Source organism: Ischnura elegans, chromosome 8 (genome assembly GCF_921293095.1).
Source record: "Ischnura elegans chromosome 8, ioIscEleg1.1, whole genome shotgun sequence".
Taxonomy (NCBI): domain Eukaryota; kingdom Metazoa; phylum Arthropoda; class Insecta; order Odonata; family Coenagrionidae; genus Ischnura; species Ischnura elegans.
Genome location: NC_060253.1, coordinates 37,544,047 through 37,562,295, shown reverse-complemented (window position 1 = coordinate 37,562,295; position 18,249 = coordinate 37,544,047). Strand labels below are relative to the sequence as shown.

Sequence of the window (18,249 nt, the reverse complement as noted above, 5' to 3'; positions counted from 1 at the left end):
TTCCGCTGTGCAACTAGCTTAGCCGAAAAAAAAAACATTTTTCAAGAGTAAAATATCCATTCCCCTGCACTTCTACTGGTACTAAATATGATTACATGCAATGGAAATCTTATGATTTGGGACCGGTCGCATTAATAGAACGAAAGTATGTTCACGACGATGTATTATCACCACGATATGACTATATGGACAGTTTAATGTACACAGTAGTATGACGAACGATCGGAAAACTCATACGACAATCAAGAAGTAATTGTTGCATTTTCATGTTATAAATCAGAGGCGATATTAGGAATAGAATACTTGATTATATATGCACACACTGTTTGAGACTGAGTCCGAAAATTGTCAAACCAAGATGGCGGTATTCTCACCACGCTTAAAACTCGAATACAGCGCCTCCAGTGTATTTACAACCTGCTTGGGTGGAGCGGGATTTCGGAGCTCCCTGTAGCGGAGAGTATTGCTACAATGCTGCTCCGCTCCGGCATTCCGGAGTCTCTATGAGGTTAACTTTGTTCCAGAAATTCTATTGGCACACGGAAGTGCGTATTTTCCAATAAGAATTTCCTATAATTAATCGCATGACGAGTTACTCGCATGTAATAGCAAAGCGAGATTTAATTGCATTTCACCTCGTGTTTATACGTTTATATTTGGAATACGTCACTTTACAAAGAAATATCGGATTCTTAGCATAATAATAATCCTCTTAAAGTGTGCCGATTTTCATAAATTTGTCCATAACTATTTCAACGATGATAAAAAAGATTTAATTTTTAGATTAAAAATTAAATGATGCAACTTAACCCTTATAGAGTTAAAAAAAGAAATTAGGAATGCTACGAACACAGAAAATGGAAGGTGCTTATAGTTTTTGGTTACGCCTCTGGGCATTACAACAGTTAATCAATTTTTGACTTAATTGGTTTCTGATTCAAAACACACTTTACCCACGTTTTAGGACTGGCTAAATGATTGAATACTAAATAGTTTTTAACCACTTAGGCGTGTTTAAAATGAGCATCAGTATAGCTTCGTTAATGTTGACTTTTAAATATTATGACACGTGATGATTCACCTCAAAGCAGTTCAAAGTATCCATTTCGTGGTAACGTAACCCCTTCGCTAAGCTATCACATTGACCCTTGTGGAATGGTTTCATACAGTTAACCCTGAAATCAACAGTTCTATCGAAAATTAATTTGATGATTTTGATGTGGTATGCTTGCCAAACATGTCCATTGGAGAGCAAATCTACCATTCAAACGATGCCATATAAATGTGACGGAGTTGAAACTGCAGGAGAAAAGATCACAAAAAAAAACTATCGGCGAATGCAGAAAAAAATGAATGCTAATAAGAATGGTGGGCATGCTGACGGCGGGCGGCGCCAGTCATTTATTTATTTTCTATGGGGTCGCCGCATAGCCCGCAGTCTCGAGGACAGGATGTTAAGTGAGGTATGCACGCAGAGGGTCTTTGAATAAAAAAAAAACCACTGTTCCATGAAAGAACATTGCACCACGATCGCCTGATGGAATGCTTCATGACTTCGGAATAATCCATTCAATGGCAGATAACGGATTCCTCTACGCTCGTGTCGTATGTGAAAGACTTTTTTCTTGAATGCCTCAGAAACTTTTTATAATATATTGACAAAGAGCACGAATGTTACAAAACTGATCACCGTGAAAAGAAAGTGCGGCTGAGGAATTGCAATAAACTAGTCATTGATAGGTAGAGATAGGGAGGGAAAATGGACGGGAATGTAAAATCAGCAAGACCAAAAAAATAGATTCAAATCGTAAATCACAGGTAAATCAGAAAATATCTTATCGACTTAAATTAAACAATATAAAGCTGAGGACGGAAAGGGATATTATACATCCGGAAGCAATAGTTTCCTTTCATTAAACAGTTAAATGAACTAAGAGATGAATTTATCATCAGGCAACAAAAGAAATTTTAATCAGGCAACGAAAACAAAAAAAATTAAACAAAAAACAACAAACAAAGCAGCAGTTGCATGTTCATCGGAGATATATATGGCTGAATTATTTGATGCGCGGTACCTTAGAAGAATAATGTAATAATGAGATAGATTGTTCTCCGATTATTGCATTCGATGTGAAAATTATTTTGAAACAATTTAAAGCTCTGAAATCAGTTTAATTTTTTAGTGTTATAATTATTTGAAATCATTAACAAATGAAAAGACCATTTTTTTATTCTTCAGAAACTTCATATAATGCATTGAGAAAGAGTAAGATGGTTACAAAACTGATCGAAGGCATTTGACAATTTACAACATTTTAGGTATGGCGTATATTCACAAATTAAGTTCTAAATACCACTCATAATTTAAAAAAAAATTCCCCGTATGATGAAATTATTCTAATCATAAAAACACTCAAACTTACGCAAAGAACCAACTGTCCATAGGTTCTTGGCTGAATACCGAATCTTCATATGAAATTTTTTTCCTTCCAATCGCCATTAGTGAACAAAACCCATCTGTGACTTGCCATGAATGGCTCCCTGTGTAAGGGAACATGCTGGTCTGTTTTCTATGGCATATGCCAACGTGAAGGAGTGAAAATTCCTCGCGCAATAATCGCATAATAATAGAAAATGAAATGAATGATTGCTGTTGTTCACGAAAGGATAAGGAACACAGTCAACCGTAGGTGGCTTTAAACACCCATATGGCGCCACTAAAGGCCGCTTTACACGGTGAATTTTCATTCGAATGGTCATTCGAATTAACTTGGGAATGACAATCACCTTGTATAACGGAAATTTCCTGAATTCGAATGAAATTTCAAGCATGTTATAATTAGCTTGAATGATTTCCGTGAATGATATGAGCGCACGGCGTCCATCTTGCCATTGGCACCACCTCGGAATTTTAAGATCATATATAAAAACTTTCGAAGCATAGCAACCCATGCGATGGCTCAAATAATTAATATGTACTTTGAGGGAACATAAATTCACAAGCATCAATTCTCTAAAGTGGGTAATTCAGAAATAACATTAGGGATATTTAATGAATGAAAACGTCGTTTTTCTCCTCGATTGCGTCTATATTTTGTTTAATTTACAATTATTGGACTATATTTTATGATTAGAGCGCTAAAGCTTGGGGGTGAGAGTCCAAATTAATGACAAAATCTCTGTTTATTCGGTGAACACGGTAGAACGAAAACGAGCCATTCGAATGACCATTCGAATGAACATTCACCGTGTAAAGCGGCCTTAAGAAAGATGAGAATTAAGATTGGAATCGCCGTTCTACCTTATTTCCACTGTTATCTGTTCCAACAAATTTATCAGAAGTTTTTGACATTAAGTCCCCGTTATCTTTTATTTAATGTTTGCTGTCAACTCAAATAATCCAGCGTAACTTCTTCAGACGCTGACGGATAACATATTAAAAATAAGGCCTAATAGCAAAAGTTAAGGCAATCATATCCAGTTTTCGCCAGCAGAGATAAAGATGCAGTAGCCGTCGCGGTTTTCCGCAATCACTGTGACGTAAACACTCCACATGCATACAAATATTGATAAGAATTCTGGGAAAATGATGATAAGTAGCATCATTATTATCATATTGATTGAAAATAATTATCTGCGAATCGATAACAGAAGAAAATGCCACCTTTTTGGTTCATTAATGTTTTTTCATTCCTAATAACTTTAATGATGGAACTAAATATATTATTTGATAGCAGTGCAAACCTAAGATTGTATACTCCAACCCTCCAATTACTTTTTTCTCGGTCTATTTCCTATAATTCCATTTCCCAGTCCATTTCCTTCAGTGGTCTGATGTTCTTCTTCCTTGTGTTTTTTTCCTCAGTTTTTATACTACTTAGGCAGGGAGCTGCTAGAGACTCGCCTTTCCTCATTACCCATTCTTTATTGCCAAAATCGAAGGATTATTTCCTCTGGAGTACGTATTTCTCGCTTTTAGATTTTTAAATGACGATATCAATTTTTCGTGATCAAATGAAGAGTGAAAATTTTCCAGCGCGCGAAAACGCGGAGGCTAAGTATGAATTCTGGGAAAAGCCCGTGTGACGTCATTCTGGTTCCGGCTGCCCCCGTGTTGGGTCACCTTGGTGCGAGGCTATGAGCGCCGATACGATGCAGGCTGCTAGCAGGTAGCTGCCTGAGGATTATGAACACCCTATCAAACGATGGAAACATTCCGATCATTGGCAATTTTTATAGGTTATTATTAAGAGATGATTCCCTGAGCTCTGTGCCTCATGTATGCATTGGTAATCTTAGACGATGTAAAACTCCTGACTACTCGTATAGCATCTAGCTTGATTAGAAAAGGCCAGATTGGCGGCCATGCGATGCCACTCCACGTGACGTCACAGGGACCAAGTTTCTATACGAGTAGAAAGGAGTTTTACATCGTCTGAGATTACCAATGCAAGCATTAGGCACAGAGCTCAGGGAAACATCTCTTAATTTTCACCTATTAAAACTGCCTATTGTCGGAAAGTTTACTTCGTTTGATTAGGTATTAATAATCCTTATTTAAGCCAAGCGCTACCTGCTAGCAGGTACTCTGCTACCTGCTAGCACCCTGTATCGTAGCAGCGCGCACATCCTCGCCCCAAGGTCACCTCACTTTGCGGCAGCGGGAACCAGAATGACGTCCCACGGGCTTTTCCCAGCTTAGCCGTCGCGTTTTCGCGAACTTGAAAAATTTCACTTTTCTTTTAATAATGAAAAAAGATAATGGCATTCAAAAATCTAAAAGTGTGAAATTCGTACTCCAGGAGTAATACTCTTTCGATTTTGGCAATAAAAAAATAATAGGAAAACACCCTATTGCTTAGGTAGCTTGTTTACAGTACCTCACGATAATAGAACGCGGTGAATAACGTTTCATAGTCATCAATCAAATCACAGAGACTATGGTGTCCTCGATTCGAGAAGAGAAATTTTATCATATCTCAGAGCCATTAGCTGTAATGATCGGAGGAAAGGAAAAACCTTACCAACTCGCACGTAATATTTCCGTAATGAATGCCTTTGCTTAGATTGCGTGGTCGTAAATGATGTCGTAGTATTTGTTTTACCATTCTGTCCCCTCCATTTCAACAACGGTCCCATGGTGTAATGGTTAGCACTCTGGACTTTGAATCCAGCGATCCGAGTTCAAATCTCGGTGGGACCTGCATTTTTTCACATGGTAATTCTCAAGGCCGAAAGCCTTTTTTTTGTGCTTATTTCACCTTTACTAGTATTTAGCTATGCAAAAAATAAGATCACTATTCACTTAAATGGAATGCGTACATTCAATATTTTGCCAACATTATAAGACTTACATTGAATTTGAATGCAATATAATTATAATTGTCGTCATTTAGAATAGCAAAGTGATTTTATTGATTTTAGTAAAAAAATACAAGTAGCTTTAATTATTTTGCAGACAACCAAATAAGTACTTACTCTATTCCCCCTATTCAAAATTAAGGCCGTATATTCAGACCAGATATCGCAAGAATTGAATATATTTAAGAAATTAGATATCATGAGGACTGAAATAAGTTCCAATCGATAGGAATCTTCTTTATTCAGCCATTATGTATTAATTTCAAAATAAAAAAATACTAAAATTGCTCCTAACTTTCCGGGGGTCGATGACGTCATTAGAGTTCTGTTACGTTTACTCTTTCAGGAGGAACCCCAAATTGAAGGCAGGAAACGTTTACGAATGCGTGAACAAAGCTGAACTCTGCGAGGCAGAGGCAGAATTGGGTCTCAGACAGTGGCGGCTCGTGAGTCAAATGCTGGGAGGGGCACTCTCCACCAGGGGGTCAAAACGCCGGGGGGTTTGATATTTTGTGTATTTTAGTGAGTCTTTAAGACAGTCTAGAGACTATTATGACTCACTAATACACAAAACAATCACTAACACTAAAACACTAACAATCACTAACTCGATTGACTAAGTACAACTAGGCCTATTTACATTAAAACAATTTACACTTAATAAATCAACTGGTCACCAAAACAAGGTATTCTGCAACATTGCCACATCAAGATTATACGGTCGCCGGGCGGCGCAGCGATGTCAACTCACTCGTTCTGCGCATGCTCGGGCGGCGTCCCAAGACATTCCATAAGGCACAAGCTTAGACGCGTCATAGCACCAGCAGCCCCCGCCCCTACCACTCTTCATATAACTGCATGGTGATGGATTGGGACGTTCTGGCCAGCGCCACAGTGGTCCCAATCGCTAATCTAGCGGGACAAAAGTCAATTTTGCAACTTTTAAAAATAAAGTCGCCGTAGGTGTCGCGATATCCGCAATTAAATGCTTCATCATGATTGGTAACTTTTACAACGTTTATATAAGTTATAACAATGTTATGCAGCTGCAAAGTCACGCATTGAGATTGCCTACCATCCGCCTACACCCAGACGGTGGCTGACTCGCTAGCATTAACACGTACCTGCTAGATAGCAATAACGCAAGGAACGACAATTTCTAACGGGATCTTATAGCCATCGGTATATAGCATTATTTAGAGTGATTTTTCTTCAAATATAATTGCTTTAAAATACTAGATTTCAAATGGCAATCTCTCAGTCTTTAAAACCTCGTTTTTTATCGACTTCAATTGTTTAAATTGACTTATAAAAAATATATGTCGAGGTAGGATTGCGAAACCTTCAAAGGCATGTGGAAACGTCCTTATAGTTATAGATACTTTAATCACATTTTGCGCCTACTTGCGCTTTTTGACAATAATGCCCTTTTTGTTCCATGAAGTTAACAAACGAGAACCGTTGAGACGCGGGACTGGGGGCATTTCCTCGGACGACGCCTGGAATATCGGGATAAATTACGCTATTATAGAGAAGAAATATTTGTAATTTTAACTATTGCAGTTTTGTACTGTATAAATTTTTATTAATATTTATGGTATAGTTATTACATGGCTTACAATTGTTTACATTTTTATATCGATAGGGAAAATCATGTCGCATTCAGAGCGATTCAAGGTACCGGCGGTAAATCGCATGGAATTGTTATAATTGCCGAGGGAAAAAAGACTATAGATGATTTATTAAATGCGTAGAACATAAATTAGGATTTGAAAGTCGTAATGAAGATACCTCAAAGGACATCAGGAAAATTGTGATGCTATTTTAAAGTAATTTTGATAAAAAGTAAAAACAGTGCTCCAGAAAATACGATAGATTTTGGTAGATGTGAACAGTCTCTTTTGAAGGATATATCGAAAATAGAACCTTGTTTTGCAAGCCAGATTTCATTGCCAAGCTCTGGGAAAAAATATGCGGCTGCAATTATAAAAGACATAACTGAAAACATACCAAAGAGAGCTACCAACTATAGGAAGGCTTAATTGTCTTCACCTTTGATTCAAATACCATATTCATCATCAGAAGCTTTGTCCTTTTCCAGGGAAAAAACCTGCCAAGCAACAGTGCGTAAACATCAGAAGAGAGGCCAACCAGAGACGGTGCGATATTTATCCCTCATACAAGATAAATTTGAACTCAAAGTTGTCTTGCTATCCCCAATCACAAGAACTGACCAATACTGATACTTCCGCCGAGGTCAAATTACTGGCTCTCGTGAATAACACTATTTTGGCTCAGAGAGATGTTATCGCCGCTTTCCTTCGGTCTGGTAATGAATTCACACTAACGATGATATTTAAATGGCGTTAAAATGGGAGTGACGGGCACAAGCAATATAAGCAAAGATTTGTATTTCGGAAGGAATTACGTCCAGTGGACGATTCCTATATGTTTTCCATTTCTATGTCAGCTAAAATCAAATGATAAAAACAACATCTTATTGCAGAATACTAGGCCATCTTCGATCAGGTATTGTAGACCCATTAAATTATTTCTGGAAGATCAAAGTTAGGAGATAACTGTGAAAGGAGTGCAAAAGATAGAGGCGCAGATCTCTCTACTGATGCCCTTGGTCATCGAAATAAACGGGAAGAAATTGTACATAGTATCAGAATTTTGACATTAAAAGAATCCTGAAATTTCATCAGGCATTAATGGAGTAGGGGTGGAATTATTTCAGTGGTTTGGAGCAATTCATAGCGCACTTTCCTGTGGTTTCTCCATAATTACAAGTGTATTTGAGAAGTATGCTCAAAAAACAGAAAAAATATACATGCGTCATACTCATGGTATTATATGCCTTTCACGGTACATGAAATATAATTCATGAGACAAAAGTGATTGATTACCCCCATTGCATTGCATTAGTTCACATTGGAATGCTTTCCGAAGAGGCCCAAGAAGCAAGCATATTCGTAAATTCAAAGAAAATCACGCGCAAAAATAATCAAGAAAGGACACAATTAGAGATGTTTTTTACCTACTATTAGTCACATCTGATCCTTATGTTTCCAATATTAGTTCGCTGAACCCAAGGCATTGTTATTCCCTCTCGATGGATGTCAGACAGCTTCTCAGGGAACCAATGTTACCTGTTCCTAATGAAATGAGTAATGTTGAAGAGATGGAGGACGTGAAGTCGGTAAATTTCGGAGATGAAGGTAGTTGGGAGAGTAATAATGATGAAGGTGACTAATATTCCGCAGTTCACATCCGGTGAAAAACGATTTTATGTGTATCTCCAGTGTTTAGGAGTATATTTTTAAAGTAATCAGTTCATTAAATTAAGAATAGCGCATTACTATAGATTTTTAAAATGATTTTCTGCATATTTTTCTAAGTGTTGAGTAAAACGAAATTTTTTTATAAATAAAATTTTAATTTTTTTCATAAAAACCACCTTGAAAAGACCTATGATAGTGTTATTTTGTGTTTTTGTCTATAATTAGGCAATTCTAAATGTTTTCACGACAAAAGCTCTAAGTTTTTTGGGAAAAATAATTTTGTCCCGCTAGATTCGCAATTGGGACCACTGTGCAGCGCCCCGCGGCTACAAATGGGAACTTCTCGCGCTAGTTTTGCGTTTTTTCCCTACATTTTCGATGTATGGGATTGAAAAACACCTTGGTTAATAGATTTATAATTACAATTGAATGGGTATTTAATTTTTTTCCCTTTTGCAAATCTTGGGGAGGTGCGGCGTCCGAGAGTCCTTATGGGCAAGCCTCCACTGTGTTGTAGTCCATCGGAAGCTGTCCAGTGCCCACGAATCACCCCCATATGGGATTATATGACCAATAGTTCAAACAAAAAATCCAGTTAAATATTTACAGGTTTATTACATTTCCTTAGTAATATGCTTTCATTAACTAGGAGCGGTGGCCCGACGGTAGACTATCAAAATATGTGTATTGAGGAAACGCTTCCTTATGCGACACGAAAATAACGTAAAAGAAACTAGGCTCCCGAGTAAAAAAAATGGGAAAACATCTGATGCTTCCGCATTACAGAAAAAGACTTCCACGCAAAAATAAAATTTTCATTGAAAATCGTGGAAATAATGATGAACAGCACGCTTTTCTAAAATGATTGATAGAACCAAATATGAAACAAAAGGTATCGCGTCCAAGAATCGAACTGTTTATAAATGTTTAACTACGTTAATGATTTAAACTATTGGTTACATAACCCCACATTGGGGTGTGATTCGTGGACAGCTCCCGATGGACTACAACACTACAAAGTTTGATTGAAATCTGAGACCCAGCTTTGTGACGCTCCCCTTGTTAAATGATGTAACCCGCTCGGCAGGAGTGCGTGACGTCATCAAATAATCTGTGAACTGGCTTTGATCATGGATTTTTCGTTGCGCAATCAATGAGAAGCAGTCGACGGTTAGAAAAACATGGAATTTTCATTTTTTAAATTTTACCCAAATTGGCTAATTGTAAGATCCCATTATCAGCGCCCCAAATGATCTCAGGTTTCCGAATAGTAAAATCCGTTATAACTGTAAAGGCATGCATTTGCATCTGAAGACAAGGGGGTATTTCTCATGAATTAATCATCGCTGTTAGCTAGCCTTGTGATTAAGTAGAGTGAATTTTTGATCTTCAATCTGCATTATAACTTGATTACATGAGGCTAGATCTGCAAGGGCAAGTTTTTGTTTTAGCATTTTATTTCCACATTTTATATACATCGGTCCCATGGTGTAATGGTTAGCACTCTGGACTTTGAATCCAGCGATCCGAGTTCAAATCTCGGTGGGACCTTAATTTTTTTTTCATCCAGTAACCCTCAGATAAGCCTTTCTTTTAGCGCTTCTTTCGCCATTACCAGAAATAGCTATAGATAAAATGAAATCTCAATTCCCTAGTAACAAGGGTGTTCAACCCGCTTTAACCCTGGATCGCATGCGGCTCGCCGTTTAACTTCTTGCGGCCCCAAAGAAAATATTGTATCGCGAAACAATTATCGATACACACGTAAAAAATTAACAATGTCAAAAATCGCATTGATTTATTGAACTTTTTAAATAATAAAGATGAATTCACTTTGTAATTATGTTTTTTTAACCGTTTGCAGTACAAAATTTCCATTTGGCAACAGATTTATAAAAATTTATGAAAATTGTATTTCGTAGAGGGACTGGAAGTGCAAATGTGGAAGCTTGTTGATAATGTGGAAGTATAACCTTTACGGTTTGGGAGGCTAGCTGTAACCGCATAAACTTCTTGGCCTGCTTCTTCAGTAAGCCTGTCGTCGCGGCGACAATCAACTCATGGTTTATTGTCTGAGAAATACTTGTTCCAAGTTTCTCTTCACTCGTAAAACTTTTGAGGTAGGTTTTTGAGTTTGATTTAATCACCTAGTCCACCAAGCTATTTCTTAGTGCTATATAAGTTATTGTTAAGCATGAAACATGCTACAATCTGGTGTAATTAAGTAATCTGCTAGCTGGAAAATGTAGCATAATTTTAGCTTCATAGTTCAATATGCCGATGCTGGTAATGTGGAAGCACGACATTGGGGAAAATGTGGAAACGTTTCCACATTTCCCTCACCTAAATGTTTTCTGTCTGCCACATCACCTTTTCGCCAGTTTCAGAAGCCGATGAAGATTATTGGCCCTAAGCCCAAGTGCAAATGGAAAAATTGGTAAGTCCAATCTATGATAAAAGCGATTGTTTCCGTAAGAGAAAAGAACATACTTTGTGCGCCAGCTGTGAAATTGAGAACTACATTTGTGATCTTTACCAGTGAAATTTTATTAAAAATTGCTATTTTTTTAAGCCTTTGCGTCGATTTTTAAATGAATAATAAGTAGATGATCTGATATTTCACTTTTCTGTAGTATTATTAGCCAGAATATAAACGTTTCCACATTACCAGCACATTTTGAAAATCTAATCAAAGTGCCAATTTATAATTTACTATTATTTTTACGAAGTAAACGATAAATTTAGCATAAAACCAAAAGCGTTTATAAAGGGTGGTTTCTCTATGAGTTTCTTTTATGAATTTAGAAAATACCACTGGAAAACAAGCTAGCTATAACATAATTTCAAACAGGGTTTCCACTTTTTCACCACTCCCTCTCTCTGTGATAACTTTTATAGCTTTTGTAATGTAAATAAATTATGGAAATATTTTTAGAAGTGAATCGCATGACTTGTGTACTCATTGGTCTTTAAATATACATTTCATAAATTGGGTATTTTCATCACCTCTGTAGTGAGTATACGGTTTATTCGATATTTTTCCCTAAACTCGCTCTCCAGTAACAAATGCTCATTTTTTCGAAAGATCAATATATATTGTACATTGTTAAACTTAATTTTTTGGTCCTTTATTTATTTACATAAATACGTCACACGGAGAGATTTCCTTACCCGTCGCGTTTTCGCGCGCTTGAAAATTTTCACTTTTCATTTAATCGCGAAAAATAGATATCGTCATTTAAAAATCTAAAAGCGTGAAGTACGTACTCCAGGAGTAATAATCTTCCGATATAGGCAACAAAAAAATAATAGGAAACCACCCTATTCGGGCACAGCTTCCACGGGAGAGGGCTGTACAAAAGGGAAGAGTTTTCGCTCCATCCCACCCCATATATCTCTGCTATCTCTTCCTCCTGCATCCACTTCCCTCCCCCCTGTCTGTCTATCTCTCTTCCTCCCCGCCTCCTCCTGATTAATTTCGAAATCATCCTGGGAGAGAACACAGTGGTTCGCTCCCACTGCGCCCCTCCCCCTCCCTCCATTTCTCTAGGGCTCCTCCAGATTTCCTACGAGACGAGTTTCAGCAATCCCTTCCACGCTCTCTTCTCCATCGACCTCCTCACCCCTCCCTCCGTTCCCAAGGCAACGCACTAGAGAAGGCCCCTTTGAAAATCTGCCGCACCCGAAGGCAGTGGTGGGTTGCCCATAAGGACTCTCGGACGCCGCACCTCCCAAAGATTTGAAAAAGGAACAAAAAATTAAATACCCATTCAATTATAATTATACATCTAATTAACCAAAGTGTTTTTTCAATCGCATACATCGAAAATGTAGGATAAACAAGCAAAAATAGCGCCAGGAGTACGCATTTGTAGCCTCGGGGCGCTGGCCAGAACGTCCCAATCCATCACCATGCAGTTATATGAAGAGTGGTAGTGGCGGGGGCTGCTGGTGCTATGACGCATCTAAGCTTGTGCCTTATGGAAGTCTTGGGACGCCGCCCGAGCATGCACAGAGCGACGTATCTAGTGAGTTAACACCGTATAATCTTGGTGCTGCAGTGTTGCAAGAATACCTTGTTTTGGTGACCAGTTAACGTATTATGTGTAAATTGTTTTAATGTAAATAGGCCTAGTTGTTGTTGAGTTGATCGAGTTAGTGATTGTTAGTGTTTTAGTGTTAATGATTGTTTTGTGTATTAGAGGGTCATAATGGTCTCTAGATTGCCTTAAAAACTCACTAAAATATACAAAATATTAAAAACATTTGAGCCCCCCGCAGAGTGTGTCCCTCTCAGAATTTGACTCACGAGCCGCCACTCCCCGAGGGGTGCGTCAGCAAACATTTTGAAAGAAAAATAAACTAGTTCTCGGCTTGCGCGATATATATATAACTTTTGATGCGCGCTCTTGCAATGCAACTATGAAAAAATAAAAACAATAAAAATAAAACGCATTCAAATCAGTGACGTCTACCGAAGAATGATGAAGATAAAATGGATCGACCGTGTAACTAACGAGGAAGTGATCAGCTAGGAATTAAGCTAGGGGGGGGTTTAGGCACAAAACACTGGGGTGTATGGGGGTGTGGAATACCAGCCAGGGTAAACGGGAGGTGCGGTGGCCCTCCTTCTAGAAAAATTTTCGTATAAATGGTTCAAAATGGTGAGTTTTGTGGCCTTCTGAGGGATAGTTAATTGATATTTACACTAGTCTATGAGTAATATTAATCCAATTAAGTGAAATGGATTAAACTTCAAAATTTCTCTGAGCTCTGGGGGAGGGTTTATCCCCCAAAACCCACCCTTCGCTGCTCCAGTGCTCAGAAGAGTGGGAGAAAAGACAATTTTTCCAAAAACTTCAAGCAGAAGACGGGGAAACCTAGTTGGCCGCATTATTAGGAAAGATAGTCTCATGAAAACAATCGTAGAAGGGCAGGTGGAAGGGAAGAAGGGCTTGGGAAGGCCGCAAATCAATTGCGTAGGACATGTTACTAAAGATGTAAAAGAGAGGAAATACATCTCTATGAAAAGTATAGCGGATAGGAGAGAGGAATGGAGAGCTGCGTCAAACCAATCTAAGGATTGGAAACATAATAAAGATACTCTGTTGTATGTTCCACAAAAGTTTTAATAACCGACCCAGGATTCGACAATACACTGTGTCATTTACAATGTCCTGTTATGTGTAACTTTTTAAAAACTATTTTGTTTGCCTATTTATTATTATTACTGTGTTATATTTATTTTACATAGTTACCATACGTAGTATTGTGTGTGTAACTGTTGTTAAGTGTAATTTTTTTGGAATATACAAAAGTGTATCTTTATGCTTCCTGTCACCAAGTTTCACCAAATATCGCCGTCCAGCCTTAAGTCAATCTAAGGATTGTTGACTTGTGATGAACTTGGAATATGCATTGGGGGAGAATTGGATCACCCTTGGGCGACCCTCTGGCAACGGGGGTTGCGGAATTTTTGGAAAAATGATATGCCTGGAAATACATTTTACATTATTTTGGCACTTAAAATTTGGGTTCTACTTTTTCTACTTCCATTATGGAAATTCAACTACATAGGGAACACATTAGAGGATAACGGTTACAATAGTGAATAAATCAGGAAGATAATTGCATCGAGAAAGAAGGCGTTCATGAACAAGAAGGAGCTTATGAGAGGATCGTTACGTAAGAGTCTAAAAAAAAGGTTAGTGAAGAGTTTGATCTGGATTGTAGCTCTCCACGGTGCGGAAACGTGGACACTAAGGTAGGAACGTTTTTCGTTTCGGTCGTAGTGATTGTCATAAAGTATGTCACCATTTGAGTAACAATTCATATCGAGACTTATTGTTAGATATGGACAAAGAAATTAATTTTATCCTTTTTGGTTGGCGATAAAAACGTTGTTTTTAATTTTTTTAATTTATAACATTATTTCCTCTGGGCACATACCCCGAAAGCAGTTCGCAATTGCCTTTATGTCGGGCATCCCAACAATTAATAACTGACAAGCACTAAATAAAATTCACCAAATCATATTTAACTATGTATGTGTTATTCCAATGTAAGGACCAATTTAATCGGCCTCGTTACAGCAGCGTTTATCATCCTTTGTAACCTTAGTTACGTAACGGAAGAGGAGATGAATTTTGAAACGGACGACAGAATATGGGAAAATGTAAATTCGTTCATGAGAGTTTTTTCCTGGTTTTTAAACATTTTTTTTAAATTCTAACTACTCTCTATCGTCCAAGTCGTTGCATAGTTTTATTTTTTGCATTTATTCAGTTGTGAAACTAAGGTTACAATTATAAGACAAATAACTAAGAATTTACGTCTGATGATGGTGACTACTCATCGAAACCCTGGTCACTTTATTTAAAAAAGAAGTAGTCTAAGTGGTAGATATTCGTCCAAAAACGTGTACAAGCACGAACTTCCATTCCATGAAAAGAAATGACTCACCGAGGCGGGAATGGAACTCGCGATCTTCAAATAAGCGGACGAGGGCTTTATCCCACCGCCACCGAGGCCAGCTAAAAAAAAGTGCGTCGGCCGGGAATCGAACCCGGATCAACTGCTTGGAAGGCAACTATGCTGACCATTACACCACCGACGCTGATACCATTCAATTGATAAAATTGTTTTGTATTTTCGCCAAGGTTTTCAAAAGACTTCTTTTCGTGGAAATTACTTATACGATCAATCCATTTTTTCTTCGTTATTCTTCCACGACAACGCATTTTGAAATGAAACCCTGATTCCTCTTGTCTGCTGCTGTCACCGTTCATACCTCAATACCATAAAGAAGCATGCTCCATGTAAGTTCTAATCTGTATTTAATGTCTAGATGTAAACTAAGTCACCCCTTCAGTTTAACCGCTGTTGTCATCTGGAACAGGCAATCTGTAGTCTTCTCTGTCATGAAGATATTATGAAAGGGTGCTCACGTGAATTTCAGGATTTCCTATTTCAATCTTGGCCGCAAGAGAAGAAACCTACAATCCATTCTTTCGCCACAAATTGATTCCGATGTGTCAACGTAAAATTAATAATTGGAAGGAAATATCCTAAGATTACGGTACCCTAAGGTCCATAATGGGGCTTTTACAAGCAATTGACACGAAAGTTGGGTGAATCAACGCGAGCCTTAGTGTAAGGTTTGACCGATTTTGAATCGGCGCAGTATTTCTCAATTGCTCTTTGTCGGATTTATTTTTTACGGGATGGGAAGCCAACACTCTAGCCACCACACCAACCCGATCCCTCGGGTGAGTAGTCTTTTAAATATTAGCCTTCCAACTCGGGCGACGAATAGTACCTACACGTGCGACCAAGTGACGCCAGATAACGAGGCAAGATAAAATATTCCAAGCTCATGATGATCTCTCTCGTTGTGTGGGAATCGTCCAGCGAGGGCCAAATCCGCCAGACGCCCCACCGATTACGTAGTGTTTGTTTTGATTCCCTACGTGAAAACATCCCCCCGAAGTGACCACCCAAGGGTCGTTCACATCTCTCGGCTTTTAAAAGCATTCGATTGTTCGTCTCCGACCACGGGCGCCGGCCACCAGGGAGCAGTGCAGCAGGAAGTCGTTTGGGTGGGCGGCCGGTATGTCTCACCCAGAGTAAACAAAGGAAGGAAGTATTCCAAGTGCTTTGCTCGATTTGCTCCCCTCTCCACCGGCCCCTCCTATGGCGCTATATCCCCCCTGAATGTCCCAGAGGCTTGCGGTAAAGTTGGTCCAAATGTCTTGTCAGAGCACCAGTGGCGGGTTGCCCATAAGGATTCTCGAACGACGCCCCTCCCAAAGATTTGAAAAAGAAACAAAAAAATAAAATACCCATTCAATTATACTTATATATCTAATCAACAAAAGTGTTTTTTCAATAGCATACATCGAAAATGTAGGAAAAACACGCAAAAATAGCGCGAGAAGTTCGAATTTGTAGCCGCGGGGCGCTGGCCAGAACGTCCCAATCCATCGCCATGCAGTTATATGAAGAGCGGTAGTGGTGGGGGCTGCTGGTGCTATGACGCGTCTAAGATTGTGCCTTATGGAAATCTTGGGACGCCGCCCGAGCATGCACAGAGCGACATATCTAGTGAGTTGACATCGCCGCGCCGCGCCGCGCCGGCCGGCGCGGCGACCGTATAATCTTATTGTGGCAGCTATTATTTGGAGCTAGACGGCGTTAAACAAATCGATGTTACCAACTTTTAGAGAAGTGATGAAAAAGTTTTTACATACAAGAAAGCAGGAACGGAGCCTACGGTCTATGAAGAGGCCTCTCGAGTGGCAATAAAGGCGTGCAAACTATGGTGACGCGCTTCTCTTCCATTATGTGTGTGATTAAATGGATTAACCCTACTCAACAAGTGTGCGATCTTGTGGCATCGCGCCGGCCGCAAATTCGGTGTATGCGATCGCTTGAGGGTGCTCTGGGGGGACGAGGTAAGCGGTGGGGCATGCCATGTTCAAATGGGTGCTGGGAGCAGACTCAACACGACGCGAGTGCGTACGCGCATATTTGGTGAGTAACTCGCAGTTAGTGTAGCGGTGTAGTAGCCACCTAGACTACCTGCGCTCAGGATCCTAGTCCATCATTGCATAAAGTGCCATTTAGCAGCATTAATTTGAACTTGACGCATCATCTTATCTACGAATTCATCATCGTATTTCTTCTCTAATGCACACCCTGAACATACAACCGCGAACCGCCACTGGTTATAGTCCTACTTCGACACGGATTAGTCAGTTAATTTAGTCTGTCAGTCAAATTAATTACTGAATAAGTGACTCTGAAAAGGTTTATGTCTATGTTTTTCAATTTTAAGATGAAGAAGAAATTTCATGCCTTAGCCAAGTATTTCCACAAAAACCAAATGATTAATTTTCTATTGTGATCAAAATCTTCCATTTCTCTTAGCAGCTAATCTTTTCCTATTCCCGTACGTAGTCTTTTTTACTTCATTGAATACTTTTCGATTATATTTTGTTTGTTTTTTTGCAGCGGTATAAGAGCGTTATGATCATAAAACAGATTAAGAAAGTTCTCTTGAAGGAAACTGCTAAATATGAATTTAATTTATTCATCTTATTGCATTCCTAGGATTTGCATCCATCCATTTCTCACCCTCCCAAGCAAAAGCCTTCAGTTTCTTTATTATATTCTCCCATGTGTTCTAAATATGTGCTTAAACATTTCAAATGACCTTGTTTCTCTTAATTTCGGCGTCGCATTGGTTAAGACCAAAAGCCCTTTACTAAATGCTTACAAAATAGGGTAGTTTCCTTCATCAAAGAAAACAAAAGCCATTGATTGCGATTCCTTACCCAACATTAGTGTATTCGCAATATATAAAAATTATTTGGTTTTAGAAATCCCATTTTAGACGAATGTTAATGGTCAATTTTAACCTCATTTGAATAAGGCCAGATTGGCGGCCACGCGATGCCACTCCATGTGACGTTACAGATACCTAGATTCTATACGAGTAGATAGGAGTTTTATGTCGTCTCAGATTACCAATGCATGCATGTGGCACAGAGCTCAGGGAAACATCTCTTAATAATCACTTATAATAATTGCCTAAGGTCGGAAA

At 38.7% G+C, this 18,249-nt stretch overlaps 3 non-coding genes across 3 annotated transcripts; 2 read left to right on the top strand and 1 right to left on the bottom strand.

The window, feature by feature from the left end:
- The first annotated feature begins 5,131 nt into the window (after positions 1-5,131).
- On the top strand, positions 5,132-5,203 carry Trnaq-uug. Its single transcript has one exon. It is a non-coding gene; the product is annotated as a tRNA-Gln (tRNA).
- Positions 5,204-10,124: 4,921 nt separating this feature from the next.
- Trnaq-uug lies at positions 10,125-10,196 on the top strand. The gene has a single exon. It is a non-coding gene; the product is annotated as a tRNA-Gln (tRNA).
- Positions 10,197-15,189: 4,993 nt separating this feature from the next.
- Trnag-ucc lies at positions 15,190-15,261 on the bottom strand. Its single transcript has one exon. It is a non-coding gene; the product is annotated as a tRNA-Gly (tRNA).
- Between the last annotated feature and the right edge of the window lie 2,988 nt (positions 15,262-18,249).